Consider the following 17,248-nt stretch of genomic DNA (forward strand, 5'->3'; position numbering starts at 1 on the left):
TGCCAATGGACTGGATGCTCTGGCTCCCGCCCATGGCTGAAAAAGCAGTCATAAAGGAGCTAGCGAAACTGGGACTAAGCAGAGCGGGCGACCTATTTCAGGACGGAGTAGTCAAACCTGGGAACAAATACGAGGAGATGGAAGCGAACCTCCGCTGTTACAACGATTCCATTACCATAGAACCCGGAGTGCCCTTATGGAGATTCTGGGCCCAGACATGGCGGAGCCCCCAGATGTCCCTGAATTGACATATGTAATTAAACACAAGGAACCGAAAAAGCTCCTAACAAATATTTACAGTATAGCCAAATCACATGGGGTGCACCAACTCATGAAAGCCAGGTTAGACTGGCAGAGAGACCTAGAAGTCACGATAGACGATGCGACATGGCGCTATTGTAGCGAGAATACGAAGTGTATTTCTCTAAATTGGAAGCATCGGCTCATACACAACAAGTTCCCTCAAAGGGTGTATTACACTCCAGAGAGACTCCACAGATATGGGCTACGAATGGAGGCGAACTGTGAATGGTGCCATGCGGCGGATGCCGACTTCCGGCATTTAGCGTGGGGCTGCCCGGGCATACAGGCATTCTGGTGCGAGGTATTTGCGGAAATGAGCAAAATACTGGAGGTTGACTTAGACATGGATCCGGGCATAGCACTTATAGGCAACTCCAGGGTGCTTCCGGCTGCGATACGTAGGCTAACAGACATGAGGATGCTAATGGCCAGGAGAGTAGTGGCCCAGTGCTGGATGAGGGGTCCTCTACCAACTAAGGCTAGATGGGCACGAGACATGCTGTACTGCAGCACACAGACGGAGACGTACAGTGAATTACTGCCTCCGACTAGTCGCCCGAAAAACCTCTGGGCCCTATACCAGACATACTTGCAGGGACAGAACAATGGGAACATGAGCACCGCAGATACTGCTTCCCAGGATTAGGAGAGGTGGATCCAAACTGATATTACAATATGGGCATGAGACGGAGGGTTGAGACGGGAGAGGATAGAGGAGTGATACCATTGGAGAGGATAGAGGGGGGGAGCAAACAGAGTGAGGGGCGAATTGGCGAGGTGACACTATTGCTAACACACTACATGCACAGCCAAGTCTAGACATTGCATAAGGCTAGGTTGACAGACAGCCTGAATATGCCAGGGGTATTTTTTTTCCCCTAGGGAATCCATGTGAGGATGTGTGAGGGAGCAGGAGACAGGTCAGGCTATCACACTTTCGGACAAATTGGAGTGGCGCAGGAGGTCCTTACGAGGCTAGGGTGGGAGGGGGGCGGGGATGTTGATGGCATTATTGGGTTCACATTAGGTTATTTTGACATGAGTCTTCAGGTACTGATGTTAGACAGACAGGGCATACAGTGGGGAAGCAATGGATAACATGGAGGGAGAAAAGCTAGAAAATGCACATATAAAAGGCAACCGGCAATGCAGGGAATTACAATGGATTGCTGACCAAATATTATTTGATGCACTCCGCCGGACCCCCGGGTTGTCGGCCGACGGGCTGTGTACAATTAGATCTAGTCTTGCCTGATTTGCCTGCGATGCGGCCGGCCCGAGAGGTTGTAGGCCTGAAGCTGTGTCAATTGGTCAATTGAGTTTGTGCAATAAAAAAAAAAAAAAAACTTTTGTGACATGACTTTCCAGGACTTTACCCAAGAACGGGAGAAGGGAGATGGGGCGATAATTGGGAAGGGAAGTGGGGTCGGCGCCAGGCTTCTTAAGAATAGGGATAATGATTGCTGACTTGTGAAGGGCATGGACGATGCTCTGGGTCAGAGAGTCATTGAGAAAGGTGAGAGGGGGCAAGGGGGCAAGGGACAGGCCAAAAACATCTCCCTTAGGATGTAAGCCGGGGAAATGTTGGAGGGGGATCCTGACATGACTCTGGTAATCAGGGCCAAAAAGGTTTCCCTGGTCAGAGGAGGAATGTGATCCAGGTGAAACTGATCGGATGGGGTGTGAGGGTCAGTGAAGGACGGGGAAGACGGTAAAGTGTTGGATTTGATGGCAACGATTTTCTGAATGAAGTACTCATTGAGAGAGTCACAGAGGGATTGGGAAGGGGAGGGTTTGAGGGTGGTTCTGTCTGAGGAAGCCAACTCGTGGACGGTAGCAAAAATTTCCCTGGGTTGATTTTCGGCCGAGAGGATTTTTGAGGAGAAGTAGTGAGTCTTGGCCAGAAGAATGGCTTTTTTATATTCATTGGATAAAGAAGTGTACTGCAATTTCAGCGCGGGGCAGTAGGCGCATCTTCAAGCGCGTACTGCCTGCCGCACAGTGAGTTTCTTGTCCTTAAGCTCTACGTTGAACCATCGGTTGGCGTCATGTACACGCCTGGTTCTAACGCGTTTGAGTAGGCCACTTGGTCACACGCTGTGGACAACCAGTTGTTAATGGTGTCTGCTTGGGATAGAGGGGACAGGTCAGTAAGAGTGGGACAGGAAGCTAAGAGGGAAGACCACAAAGAGGGTACATCTACCTGGTTCCAGTTTCGGGCCCAGGTATTTCTGGGAAGAGGTGGTCTTTTAGCAGGACTTTGGTCTAAGACAAAAGAGACCAGGAAGTGATCGGACCAGGAACAAGGTGTGACAACAGGGGGGGATACAGGTATATTGAGTGACCAGAGCTGGACCCGAATATGGCCTCGGACATGGGTCGGGGTATGAATGTGTGATAGAAAGTTTAGACTGAGGAGGAGTTCCGTGAATTCTTTTGACATCGCATCCTCAGCCGGGTCAGAGGGCCAAAAATTAAAATCCCCCAGCAGTAAAACAGACGAGTTATTCACTGCTAGAGTTGCTAGTAAGTGTTGGATAGCAGAGATGAAGTACGGTGTCTGCTGAGGGTGGCGATAAAGAAGTACACACGTAATGGGGGCGAGAAAGGAGGCCGACCGAACAACTAAACAGTCGACGCCATAATGGACGGAGATGATAACAATTGGAAATGAAGTCCAGAGCGGACAACCAGGGCAACACCGCCTCCGGCCTTTCCCACGGGCCGGTCGGCGCGTAGGACATAGTATGAAGAAGGGAGGGCCGCTAGCACATTAGGCAACGAGTCTGGACAGAACCAGGTTTCTGTTAGAAACAGGAGATCTGGTTTGATAGTGTCTAAAAAGATGAATAATTCAAGATGTGCTTGACGGCCGACCTGGTGTTAAGGAGGAAGGCTGAGATAGCCGGCGCAGGACAGGGCAGGGCAGGGGTGCAAGCTGCAATCGTTAGAGGGGTTAGAGGAGGTGGCATGTGGGGAGGCAGGGAAGGAGAGGAGTTGGCTTGGCTAAGGCCGAGATTGTTAATGTACTCGATGGTAGAGGCACTTAGTGGCCAGGGGCCTTGAGCTAAGCAAAGTAGCTCTCGGGAGTAAGTTAAAAAACGGGCATAGTGGGGGCCCCCTAGCCCCGGCCGGCCGCGGACGGGCGCAGACGGGCTTGCCTTTGGCGCGCCGCCCGCTGAAAAAGCCCCCAAAGGCTGCATAGAATGTTCCCAGACTCTCCCCACAATTGCCTTCGTCGTAAGGAGGACGAGGCTGGTTTTCTTCACATGCTATGGTCCTGCCCGCGAATAAGTAGTTACTGGAGGGAAATATGTCATACACTCCGTACAGTCACGGCCTTGCCGGTGCCGGAAGATGCTCTGTATTGTCTGGTGGGGAACCGTAAACGTCCTAAACAACATAAGGCTCAATTGAAACTCCTAGACTTGGCTCTGTTATTAGCAATCAGAGTCTTAACAATGAGATGGAAGTCCCCCAGACCTCCTGGAATATCAGTGTGGCAATCTGACCTGTTGAGATGGGGTAAGGCGGAGTGAGTGTTCTTGAGACGGGAAGAGGAGAGAGGACAACGGAAACACCCGATTGCATAAGAATGGGAAATTATGATGTTAGAGCTAGAAGAGATGGAATTGTTACTATCACACATCGATGGAATGTGAAAGTGTGGGGACTATGGGGAGTATGAGCGTGGGTAGTGTAGGAGCACAAGATCCAACAAACGCACAGATTTTGTTTTCAGTAAAAGAAAACAAGTTACTTACCTGTAACTTTAGTTCCCCAGTATTTGTAACTTTCATAGATTCCCATGCTTTGTATCATTCCCCGTCGTCGGAATGGGAGTCTCGGTAACGAAAATACCATAGCTGTAGGTACAAAAGACAAAGGAAAAAGGCCTAGGCCTCATTCCTTTTTGAAGCATATCACCATCTTTTTGTAAAAGAGATCAAACGTTTGCATCAGCCTATCAGAAGTGCCTCACCCCGTAGAACCTTCCTGAAGGAACCTCAGAGCCTCAGATTTTCGGAGCCGTTGTGTACTTAGACACCATATCTGTTGTAGGCGGAGCTTTCCTCGGGAAGGCGGGCGGGCGCATGGGAATCTATGAAAGTTACCAATACTGGGGAACTAAAGTTACAGGTAAGTAACTTGTTTTCTTACCCTAGTATTGGAACTTTCATAGATTCCCATGCCTTGTATCAGAGTAGCAAGCAGTTGGCAAGATAATCACATTTTGCATCATAAATTATACCAATAAGCAACATGACATAAGATACAAAATGTGAAAGACGGAAGGTGGGAAAGAAAGGAAAGCTCACCATCAGTGGAAGAGGTTCCTCAGGACAGCCTGTCCTACTGCTGCATCATCTTGTTGCAGAGATTCCAAGCAGTAATGCTTGGTAAAGGTGTGAAGGCTGCTCCAGGTAGCAGCTCTGCAAATGTCTTTAATCTGCACCCCCGCGAAGAGGGCTGTTGAAGAAGCCACAGATCTTGTGGAATGTGCTCGGATCTTTCCAGTTGGAGGTTTTCCTGCCGCCTTGTGACAATGTAGAATGGCACTTGTGATCCATCTCGAAACACCATGTTTGGATAGCGGAAGGCCCTTACCAGGACCTCCGAAGGCAACAAATAGTTGTGAAGATTTTCGAAAACCTTTAGTACGTTCTAAATAGAATTTCAAGCATCGTTGCACATCCAACGAATGCAATGCTCTTTCTGCTGGCGTAGAAGGTTGAGGGAAGAACGCCTTCAGAATGACCGGTTCATTCAAGTGGAAATCCGAGGGAACCTTAGGCATGAACCTAGGATTAGTTCTCATGATCACAGTGTTTCTCTTGAATTGAAGGAAAGGTTCTTGGATGGTCAAAGCCTGTAATTCTCCAACACGCCTAGCCGACGTGAGAGCAAGGAGGAGAGCCAATTTCCACGAAAGATATTTCATGTCAGAACGATGGATTGGTTCAAATGGACCCTTCATGAGTTGAGAAAGAACTAGATTTAAATGCCATGTAGGAGGGGGCGGCCTCACCGGTGGATAGACCCTGAACAAGCACTTAAGAAATTGCTTGATAATCCTGGAAGACCACAAGGAAGGACCAGATCCTGTCCTTCTGAACCTTGACAAAGCAGCCAAATGGACCTTAATTGATGAATGGGCTAGTCCCGACTTAGCCAAGGACAGCAGATAAGGTAGGATCTGATGAGGCTTGGAATTGAAAGGATCAATGCTTTCTTTCTTACACCAGCAACAAAATCTTTTCCACTTAAGGCGGTAAGTCCTGTTCGTTGAAGGAGCCCTTGCCTGGGACAGAACATCCTTAATCTCTCTTGATAAGGGCAGGTTCATAAACTCTCGCTGCTCAGGAGCCATGCAGTCAGGTGTAACGACTGTGGATCTGGGTGCCAAATTTGTCCGTCGGACATCGTGAGAAGATCCGGCAGAATCCTCAAAGGAAAGGGAGGAGCTATCGACAACAGATGGAGCTCCGTGTACCAGAACTGCCTCGGCCAAGCCGGGGCTATCAGGATCATCCTGCATGGCTCCACCTTGATTTTCCTGATAAGCCGTGGTATCAGAGGAATGGGAGGAAAAGCGTAGACAAATGTCCTCGACCATGCTATCGAAAGTGCACTCCCCAGTGAACCTTGATGGTGAAGCCTGCTTGCGTAAGACCGGCATTTTTTGTTGGTCGGAGTGGCAAAGAGATCGATCTCCGGTCTGCCCCACTGGCTGAAGATCTCTTCCAAAACTGTCTGATTTAATTCCCACTCGTAGTTGACTGAGGATGACCTGCTCTGCCTGTCAGCGTTTTCGTTCAGGATCCCTGGTAAGTGTTCTGCCTTCAGTGATATCCTCTGAAGGATCGCCCATTCCCAGATCTGTTGAGCTTCTTGCGACAAAGGACGAGATCTGGTTCCTCCTTCCTTGTTCACATAGTGCATGGCCGTGGTGTTGTCCGTCCTGATAAGCACTTGCGAACCTTCCAGGCGAGGAAGAAAAGCTTGCAGAGCCAGTCTTATCGCCCTTAGTTCTAAAAGGTTGATGTGGAGATTTTTCTCCTGGGGCGACCAATGCCGCTGACATGTAGGTCTTGCATCACTGCTCCCCAACCCTCCAACAACGCGTCCGTTGTCACTACATGTGGGGACGGGTCGCTTACGAAGGATAGACCTTGCGACAAGTTGTTTCGATCTGTCCACCATAAGGTCGCGTCTTTCATCCTCGGAGTGACCGTCACTATGTCCTCGGATAAACCGTGGACCTGTTGCCACTGGTTGTCCAGTTCTTCCTGCAGAGGACGCATCTTGAGTCTGCAATGGGGAATCAGTGGAATGCACGATGAAATCACCCCCAGTACGGATTTGTATCCGCGTACAGAAAGACACCTTCTTGCCCGTAAGTCCCGAGCCAAGGTCTGCAATTATTCTCTCCTTTCCAGAGTAGGGAAGGCTCTTGAGAGGTTTGAATCCAAGAGGGCCCCCAGGAAGCGAGCATTTTTGGACGGGATCAGAGAGGACTTCTCGTTGTTTAGAGTGAGGCCTAGATTCTGGAAAAGATTCGTACAAGCTTGAACAGCCTCTAGCGCTGCCTCCCTGGACGGAGCTTTCAGCAACCAGTTGTCCAGGTAGGGGAAGACTTGGAAATGGTTCCTTCGCAGGAAAGCTGCTACTGGCGCCAGCACCTGTGTAAAAATTCTCAGGGCTGAGCGGAGTCCAAAGGGTAAAACCCTGAATTGAAAATGGCTCTTGGCTACTGTGAATCGCAGAAACCTTCTGTGTGCTGGGTGGATCGGAACATGGAAATACGCATCCTCGAGATCGAGCGTGGCCATGAAACCTGCCGGATTGATGAGCTTCAAGATGTCCTGGAGAGAGACCATCCGGAAAGATAGGGAGATGAGATAGGTGTTTAGCTCCCTGAGGTCTAAAATGGGGCGCCATTTTTCTAGCGTTTTCCTCACCAGGAAGAACCTGGAATAAAATCCTTGTCCCTTTTGGTTTGAGGGAACCGGCTCTATGGCTCCCTTCCGGAGCATCTGTTGGACTTCGAGCCGCAGGAGACGCTGGTGTTTCGACGGAATGGCTGCCGGGGGCTTGGGTGGAGGGACTTGCGTGAATTCCAAAGTATGCCCTTTCTGAATGATGTTGAGCACCCAACGGTCCGATGTTATTTTGGACCAGTTTTGAAGGTATTTGGTGACCCTGCCTCCAACTGATGATTTCTTGAAGTAGGGTCCAGTAGGAAGAGCCAGGAGGCCGCTATGGACGCTTGGACGAGTCTCGTCCTCGTCCAGCCTGTTTTCCCTTGTTGTAAGGCCTGGAGTAGTTTGTCAACTGGCCCTGGCGCTGTTGATAGGGCTGCCGGTATTGCTGGGAACCTGAGCCCGTGGAGGAGTAGCGCTGTTGTGTGAAGGACCCTCTATAGGTACCACCTCTGCCTCTGGCTCCTTTAAAGGGAGACTTGCGGTATTGAGGGGTCCCTAAGGACCTGGAAGTCTCCGTATCCTTCTTTATTTCTTGAAGGGTATCATCGATGAGTTTCTCAAACAATGCCTCACCATCAAAAGGAAGATCAAGGACCTTGGTCTGGATCTCAGGCTGGAACCAAGTCCCCTTGAGCCATCCTTGGCGGCGGAGGACTGCCGCCCCAGCCAGGGATCGAAACGCTGTGGTTGCAATATCCATTGCACAGTCAATGATTTCCATTGAAGTCGCTTCTCCCTCCTGCAGGATCTTCTTCAGATGTCGACTCCGGAGGCAGCTGGTCAATGTACGGGGCGATATCAAACCAAAGCTGGCGGTCATATCTCCCCAAGATCGCCAGGGCATTAGCGGCCCGTACTAGTAAACTCGCCATGGAAGAGAACCTCTTCCCCGCATTGTCCAATCTCCGCCCTTCTTTGTCCGGTGGAGCTGTTAAGGGAGCAGAGGGGTTACGGGATTTTCTCTGCGCTGCCTGCGAGATAACGGAATCTGGTCTTGGATGACCCGTCAAGGCTGAGGGACCATCATCGGGTGCCTTGTATTTCTTGTCCAGACGCGGTGGCACGGGGACCACCGTCGCCGGGTTCTTCATGGCCTTAAGGCCCTCCTTCCACAAATGATCCACAATAGGGGTGGACCATGTCAATTTCCTAAAAGGCTCTTTGAAATCGTATAGAAAACAATCAGTAGTAACCTTATAAAAGTAGACGTTGAGCAGAGCTCACAGGAGACTCCCTAAGCACAACGTGCGGTAGAAAATCTGAGGCTCTGAGGTTCCTTCAGGAAGGTTCTAAGGGGTGAGGCACTTCTGTTTGGCTGATGCCAAAGCTTGGTCTCTTTTACAAAGAGGGTGATATGCTACAAAAGGGAATGAGGCCTAGGCCTTTTTCCTTTGTACCTACAGCTATGGTATTTTTGTTACCGAGACTCCCATTCCGACGACGGGGAATGATACAAAGCATGGGAATCTTTGAAAGTTCCAATACTGGGGTAATCTTCATTATATGCCTAGTTCGCTCAATATTAATGTTAAGAAGTGTTATTCCTTTTGAATCCGTATGACCAGCAGACATACAGGGTTGGGGTGGGAGGGTTACGGGGAGAGGGACAGTTTAAGAGATTGGCTTACTATAATTTCACTGATGTTAGGCTTATTGGACAAGAGGTCCTACATAATGATGTTTGCACAATGGTCATGGTTAGATGACATGTTTTTAAAAAATATGAGATCTTATGTTTTTCTTAAGAAATGATACAGTTCAAGCCATAATTATTACAGGCCGACGGAGTTAAGTAGAGGAGAAAAGAAAGTTAAAAATGGCTGTATTATATACTATGTGAACGTGATGTGATACGTGACATACTGTGCAGTCTGAAATAAAGAGTTAAAAAAAACAGAATGATTTTCACTCCGGGGGCACCGAGTGCTAAATGAAGGGCTGGGCGAACACATGGTGGTATTTCAGGTTTGGAAGGGGAAAGCATATTTTCCCACTTCATATCATGTAAACACAGCTATTGTCGAACAAATCAATTTTAATTATATTTTGATCGTGCTGCCGCCGTTTGTACAAGGAGGCGTCCCCCTTTCACAAGCTGCTAGCGTGGTACAAATCCATCCAGTCAATTTCTGAACCAGTGCAAAGTTTTGTCTACAGTACACCCCTTCTTTTCCAAGGCCTTTCTGAAGAAGGGCGCTCTGAAGTTTTCTGTCTCTAGGTGGGTTCGGTTCCAGGCTGGGTTAAGAGGTGCCCCTGAGCCCGGGTTTGCTCCCCGTCCTTGTATTTGTTACTGCTGAATTTTGATTGGCTGCCTTATGTTGGTATTTTATGCAATGGCGGATACTTGTATGAAACCCAGTGGAGGCCCATTTCTGTAGGACTCTTGAATTTTCGTTCCAGAAGGCCTTATGCGGAATGCATAACGCTATGTAAAGTGCCACGTGTCACACTGGAAGCACTTCAGGGTTCTCTACTGTCCTCCTTGGGCAGTGAATTCAGCACTTTATAAAACAATAACCTTTTCTATAGCGCCTCTTACTTCAGTTTGTGAGGTCTGGACATGTTGTATAAACCCAAATTTATAACACGCCATTTACTGACCTCGGAAGGATGAAAGGCTGGGTTGTGAAGTTGTGTTGTGCTGATCTTGCCAGATGTCAACAGCGATCGCTTAACCTGCTGAGGTTCCAGTTGGAGCTGTGGGTCAGGGTGATGAGGCAGTCGAAGTCCTGTATGTTTGTGGCTAATAGTAAGCGCCAACATGTTTGTGTATTACAAGCACTACAGGCAAGTATATATGCCAAGTGTAACAAGCCATTCCTTCACCTCTTCGCTCTTTGTTGTGTGGTGTGTTCATTCATACACCTGTGCCTGTAGGTGAGGTGGTGTTAGGCGCTGTCTGCAGGTACCTCTGAAGTGGTCACAGTAGTCAGGTTTTCGCCGAACAGAATCAGTTTACTCGACTCTTAAAAGAAAACAGGCCATCCAGGTCGAATGAGGAAGAGCATGAGGTGTAACAGCCAACGCTGATGGTTTTAGGGCAGGAGGATTTCGTTTTGAATCTCGGCCCTGGCTCAACATACTGTGATTCTGGGCAAATCACTTAATCTCCCTTTGCCTAAATATAAAAAAAATTGATAGTCTTCCCAAGAAGTTCGACCCAACCCAGCCCCCCCCCGGAACCTCAGGTAAAGGATGTATGCAATCAATAATGTACCATGAAAAAGGAAGAACAAACAACACACAACACAACCAAGTCCCCACCAACCACCCCCCAACCATGAACCCGTTACAACGCCCCCCACCCTGCACCCCTGCTGACTAAAGAGCCACCCCAAACTGCAGTGTGCCTGTCGCCCCATCTGATCTACACAAAGAACCCCCGAGGAGGAAGGGAGTAACTACCCCAACCCGCCCCACCACGGGCATAAACATAAAGCATACGAGAAAAGGTACTCTGTAGAGTTCATAGGCCAAAACCAGACCTCAGGGGCCCCAATTCAGTCCTGGGCCGTTGCACCGCCGTCCGCGCCTCCGGGGCCTCCGCTCTCGGTGTCATCCTTTGGTAGCGAGTCCAACCAGTCACTGGCACTGTCTGGTTGATCGAAGAAGTAGGCACGTTCCCTGTATTCAATCCGCAGGCGAGCGGGAAACAACATAGCATATTTTAGTCCCAAATCCCTCAAGCGACGCTTTACTCCAAGGAATCCAGAACGTTGCCGTTGCACTTGAGGAGTGAAGTCAGGATAGATCGAGACAGAGTTATTATCGAACTTCAACGGGCCGTGCTTGCGGGCGGCCTGAAGAATGGCGTCTCTGTCTCGAAAGTGAAACAGCCTAGCAATGATAGGCCTCGGGGTTCCCCCCGGCTTTACCTGTCCACCCGGGAAGCGATAAGCACGCTCGACCGCAAAAAACTTGCTGAGGCCTGCGGGAGCGAGTTTAGCGACAATTAGCCCCTCAACCAGTAGATCGATCGAGGCAGCACCATTGTCCTCCGGCACTCCGACTAGGCGAATGTTGTTCCGCCGGGCCCTATTGTCGTAGTCCTCCATGCTTTTGGCCAACAGGTCTTGTGAGGAACGCAAATTCCAAATCTCCGACTGCGCTTCCGCCATGTCTGTCACCAAACTCGATGCCTTTAGGTCCAGCGCCCTGACCCTCTCGTTTGTCTTGGCCAGGTCGGCACGAATAAGAGTAACATCGACCGCCACCGTGTCAATCTTCGACACGATGGCCTCATACTGCTGACTCATATCGGCCTTGAGTCCCGCAATGGCGGCCAGTAGGTCCTGAAGGGACACTTCCGAGGAGGTCGCCATGTCCGTCTTCGGGTCTTCCAAGCCACGGCTGGCAGCACTGGGGAACCTCTCGGTTGCGCATAGCGATCGATCACGTTGGACTGGACCGACCCCCCACGAGTATTGGTCTTCCTGCGCTTCTCCATCTCGGGTTTCGTCGCCATGTTGAATTCAGCACCCCACGGGGACAACCTGGGTGCAAAGGAAAGTCGGCGATTCTCGACCCCAAAAGTCTGGGTTTTGCAAGAAATTGTCGCGGGCCACTGAGCCGGCACTGCGAGAAAGCGTGTTGCCAGTGAGAACAGCAAACCAGGATGAAAGAGCAGGTCACAGGGAGTCAGGACACGAGAGGGCCAGAAACCGAAAGTGAAAGTGGCACACCATCGGTGAAGCAAATGCCAGGTAGCCGTTGTTGTTGCCTTACTGCTCGGCCATCCAAGGCAACAGAGACCCCGGTCCCGTCCGGAGTTAGGCCAGGAAGTTAGAGACGGTGTAAAAATGGTCCCCGAAGCCCGATCCCGGCCCAAAAAGGATCGACAGCATCAGTAAGAGTAGCACTTCAAAAGCCTGTCGAAGCGACCAGGATAATTGAAGGATAAATCAAGAAGGGCGGTGCGGGTCTCGGGAGCTCTCTGCTCACGCGACCATCTTGGATGCCCGCGTAGCTCCCTGTACATATTTTATTAGACTGTATGATGGTTTTAGATATACGAAAGGAGAATCTATGCCCGATATTAAAAAAATACAGGATTATGAATAGGATGCAAGCTGCTAACCTTCTAGTGGAAATGGCAAAATTAGATATAGCCTGTGCTTTGGGGAAATTTATGAGCAGAGTTAGGGTGTTTCTCCAGTGTAAAGAGTAACAGGAGTGAGCAGCTCCCTTAGTAAAAATTGAGATTACATTTTTAAAGGCAATAGTAATTGTTGTATATTGATTCTTCTTGTAATATGGCTGACAGTAGTCATTAGCCCTTCCTTAGTGTTTGCACCTTCTCAGCCTCCCAGAATACCTGTGAGTGTTCTAACCTGTAACAGAGTGTTCTACTTGTGTCAGTTGAAGGTCTGGCCAGCTGGTGAAGTGTGTACTCAGCTGTGTCTTGGAATAAATCTACATGTAATAAACTAGAAGTATCCTGTCATCTATCACCATCTTATTTACAACATTAATGTATGTATTTTATTGGAAGGATTGGACATATATGTATGAATTATTGTCCCACTGCTGTCCACGTTGCAAGGCAGACGAGGCTGGCCTCCTTCACATGATATGGGCATGCCCGCGATTGCGTGGATACTGGGGGGATGTTTGTCGTATATTACGTACAGTCACAGCCCTGCAGGTGCCAGAAGAGGGGTTATATTGTTTGATAGGACACCGGAAACGCCCCAAACAACATAAAGCTCAGTTGAAATTCCTCGATCTATCATGCTGTTGGCAATTAGAGCTTTAACCATGAGGTGGTAGTCCGCTAGGCCTCCAGACCTAGAGGCATGGCGGTCCGATCTATTGAGGTGGGGCAGAGCGGAGGGTACCGTATTGCGTAGGGAGGAAGAGAAAGGACAACGAAAATACCCAATTACGCAGGACTGGGGGCGGATGCTGCTTGATCTGGAGGAAACGGAGCTGCTGCCATCACAGGCAGACAACTCGTAGACACGAATCATATGAGGGAAGGTTATGGGGGTAGCAGTTAAGGAATAGACCCCCAGGAACGCACAGGCTAGTCAGTAAAGGACGAGCACAATATCCCATGTGAGATTGTTTCAGGGCCTGGACATGTTGCCCCTTAGACGAGGGACCAGGAGACGTATGAGACGGGGTGGGGGAGTAGACGTGGGACCAGGAGACGTACAAGACGGGGAGGGGGGAGTTGGGAGGGATGGGAAATTGTTAAGACTTAGATTTTCTAGGCTCAGTGCTACATAACTTGGATGTAACCTGTTGTAGTACAATGGACGGATCGCCTCATAAATAATTGTCGCACCTTCTATATAACTGATATGATTAAGTGATCTCCGATACGTTTTAGAAGTAGTATTGTGAAGTAGGTATCATCTAAATCTGTTTAATCTGTTGTGGGTGAAAAGATAAAATACTGTACCCTGTTGAAAAGACCAATTATATAATGTGCTATAGAATGCAGTCGCAAATAAAGAGTTTTGAAAAAAAAAATTATGAATTATTGTGATTTTATTAATTTTAGGAAGATATTTGATTTGTACCTAAAGGAGCTGCGTTATCGTTCATGCAATGACTATGTGCTGCATTTTTATGATTGTATTATGTTATGTGTTTTTAAAAAGGTTTATAAAATGTAAAGTGTATACTTTTATGGTTGTAACAAACCAAATAAAGTTCTTATTGACTGACTGACTGAATAATTCTTGCAAAAGGGTTGGAATACAAAGACATGACCTTTTTAAAGTAAGAATTCCCATGGTTGTATCTAGTTACGGCTGCTCCAGAAACGGCCACAATACTTTATTGAAAGCTTCCTCCACATCTAGGGAATGGCTGCCACAGTGGGACCAGGAGGTAGGGATGAATTTTCAATAACGTGGCAAAACAGCTGATTACTTTTGCTTGCTAGTCTGCCATTGATGAACCTCTCCTGAGTGGGACGTACTAATTGTGTAATTATGGGGTGAAGACGAGATGCCAGGACTTTAGTGTAGATTTTAGCCTCCATGTTGATTAGTGAGACTGGTATGAAATTCTTGGGGTCAGAAGGGCCATTCCCCTGTTCGGTGATTACCACAATAGTGCTCTCTGTTGCAGTACCGGAGACCGCTCCAGAGGAGGCGAAATGGTTTAGTAAGGGATCCATAATTGTGGATTCAAAGGTTTTATAGAAATATATGGGGAAGCCATCTGGGCCGGATGCCTTCCCGGATGGTATGAGTTTAATCGCTTAATTGGTTTGATAAGTTTTATATGGTCCTCACCAGAAATGGATTTTATTGACAGGGTCTGGAGAAATTTGAGACAGTTGTCTTTTGAAGAAGAAACTGAGGGCGAGTATAAGCAGTGTAAAAATTCTGAAGGATTTCAGGATATTGCACGTCTTGGTTTTAGTTAAGCCATGGGGGGGGCTCTAATATTAGAAATTAGGGAAGAGTTTCTTTTAAATTGTAGGTAGATAGCTAAGGATTTCCCTGATTTAGTTAGGCAAAATAGTTTTTAACATTTCTGTGCTTGAACCCATAGGGTCGGAAGCTGATCCATCACCATGAGCTGGTGCCCATGAGCTAACCGGACCTTTTCGAAAGCTACTAGGAGACAGCTGGTAAGTTGCAGTGACACAGCAGAGTGGCTGCCTAGGGCTCCAACAAGGGTCAAGCCCGGCAGCACAGAAGTGGTCCGCTAGGTTAGGGTACGGCTTATGTGGCAGATGTTTTCTCCCCCCCTGTTCTTATGTGCCCTCCACCTCAGCATTCCCAACTCTCATCACCCTCAATAACGCCTCCTCTCACAAAAAGATCACAAGGGCCAGTCCAACAACTCCCAGATCACCACAAAAAAATCTACCTTCACACACGGATAGCACGCCGGCATCGTGCAGACTAGCGTCCACCTGCAAGTTGGTCTCCTCCAAATTGTGCACCTCATAGAGTTAGAACTCAGCTAACTGGCACAGCCCAGTCGGTCTTAAATTCACCTCGCCCTGTGTTGCGTTTGGCGGAATCAAAGGTCCTTGGCATGAAAAATATGCGTTCAGGAAAGTCAACGGTGGAATCGAGTGAGGTAGTGTGGCTCACTGGTTAGAGGCGGCAGACCCGAGAGCAGAGGACGGCCCGGGACCAGGGTTCGATTCCCGGCGCGGCAGGTTTCTGGACCAGGGTCAGCGGACTCGATAATTCTCTCGCCTCGGTGCCCACTCTGATCAGCGATCACACTCGGCAACTCTGGGCATTAGCTTGCCTCATCCTCACTAACGGCCCCACCAGACCGCCGGGGATGCCTGGTCTCACCCTGGAGATACCCATTAAGGGACCATCTCTCAGGGAAGCCAGGAAGGGTTTCGCAGCGGTCGAAGCGCCTTGGGACCCTACGGGTAAGTAGTGCGCTATATAAATGCCTATACATTTACATTTACATTTACAATCGACAAACATAAGGTGCAAACAGAAGCACATATGTGTGCCAAAGGATGAAGACACATCAGAGTCAACCTCGCAAATGGCTTGGCAGAATGAGCAGGGCAATGGCCTTCTTCTATCTGCAAGTCTTGCTGGACATCAGCCAGAACAAAAGTTAGGCCCATCGAGCAAATTCGACTTTCTAAAAATCCAAAGGAGCCTTGCTTCACAAAATAAGGACGCAAGAGATCTACAAACTCCTTTACAGCTGCACCCTTCCCCTTCAACTAATCAACAATTGATCGGTGCCCAGGTGATTCTTCAACCACAGGAAGACAGAGAGCAAAAGAAAATTGCACCTTTCAAATGGGAGGAATAGGCATTAAAAAATATGGAAGCAGGAGACAAGTGGCTAACCCTGATAACAGGTAATCTCAGTAAGGCAGATTCAACAGTGGAAACCCCGGACGCTGGCCCCATGCAGGCAACTATAGTAAACTCTAGGGAAATAGCCTCTCCTCGCAGCACTGCTACAAAAAGTTAGAACGCCACATCTGCCCACATCAGTCACCTGGAATAACGGAAGGGTCTCCTAACCACTGCCGAGGTGCATCAAGTTACCACTCAATCAGCCCCGGAATTCTCCACCTGACATTATGGGTGATGATGGATGTCCCACTGCAAATCCGTATTTGGCCCCATTGCAAACAGCACCAGCTACAGAGTCCCAGAACTTACCACCTGACACCGAGTGTGATGATGGGTGTCTCCCTGCAAAACTGCCCTGACTCACCGACCAGTCCCTCAACAATCAGTAGCAGTCCACAGCCTGCAAAGTAACGGGTCCCCTCATCTTGAAAGCTCATCAATCCAGTCTCTAGAAGCAACTACTCTACTCCAAGAATTGAGTACAGTAGCTTCTGACTTAAACAGGCTCCCAGCAGACTCTTTTAGTTCCCCTCTCTCGGCATAGATAAAATAAGTTACTTGCCTGTACACTGTGGATCTCCAGTATTGACATCTTTCATAGATTCAGATACTTGTATCTTCCCCTTCATCATGGTTGGAGTCTCATGGTATCTTTTAAATAGCAGTATATGAAGAAGTACATAGAAATCAATACAAAAGGAATAGAACTTTTACTAACCCATTGTCCTCTTCATAAGGACCAAACGTCAGCCAATGAGACGCCAGCCTTGAGACTAGAAGCCCCTGCAGAGCCACCATACTTCAGATTTCAAGGACAAATGTGAGTCGCAGCTAAGCGTCCTGAGGGAAAAGTGGCCAGCCGCAATCAGGGAGGCGGGCAGGCTGCATGTGAATCTATGAAAGATGTCAATACTGGAGAACCCCAGTGTACAGGTAATTAACTTGTTTATTCTCCAGTATTGAATCTTTCATAGATTCACATGCTTGAATGAGAATAGTAAGAAGTACATAATCCTTTCATAGGCCGTTCATAGGCTTGGGCATTTTCCTTTCCTAAGGTTGAAAAAAATTAACAACCCATATTATAGGTGAAAATATATAGTCTATATGTCACAGTGTACAGAATATATAGCGAACATATTCAGA

At 48.4% G+C, this 17,248-nt stretch overlaps 1 protein-coding gene across 5 annotated transcripts in view; it reads right to left on the reverse strand.

Moving 5' to 3' along the window:
• N4BP2 (NEDD4 binding protein 2) overlaps window positions 1–17,248 on the reverse strand; it is a 1,381,310-nt gene that overhangs the window by 1,237,793 nt on the left and 126,269 nt on the right. The gene's annotated exons all lie outside the window — the stretch shown is intronic.

This window comes from Lissotriton vulgaris, chromosome 3_2 (assembly GCF_964263255.1).
Source record: "Lissotriton vulgaris chromosome 3_2, aLisVul1.2, whole genome shotgun sequence".
Classification (NCBI taxonomy): Eukaryota; Metazoa; Chordata; class Amphibia; order Caudata; family Salamandridae; genus Lissotriton; species Lissotriton vulgaris.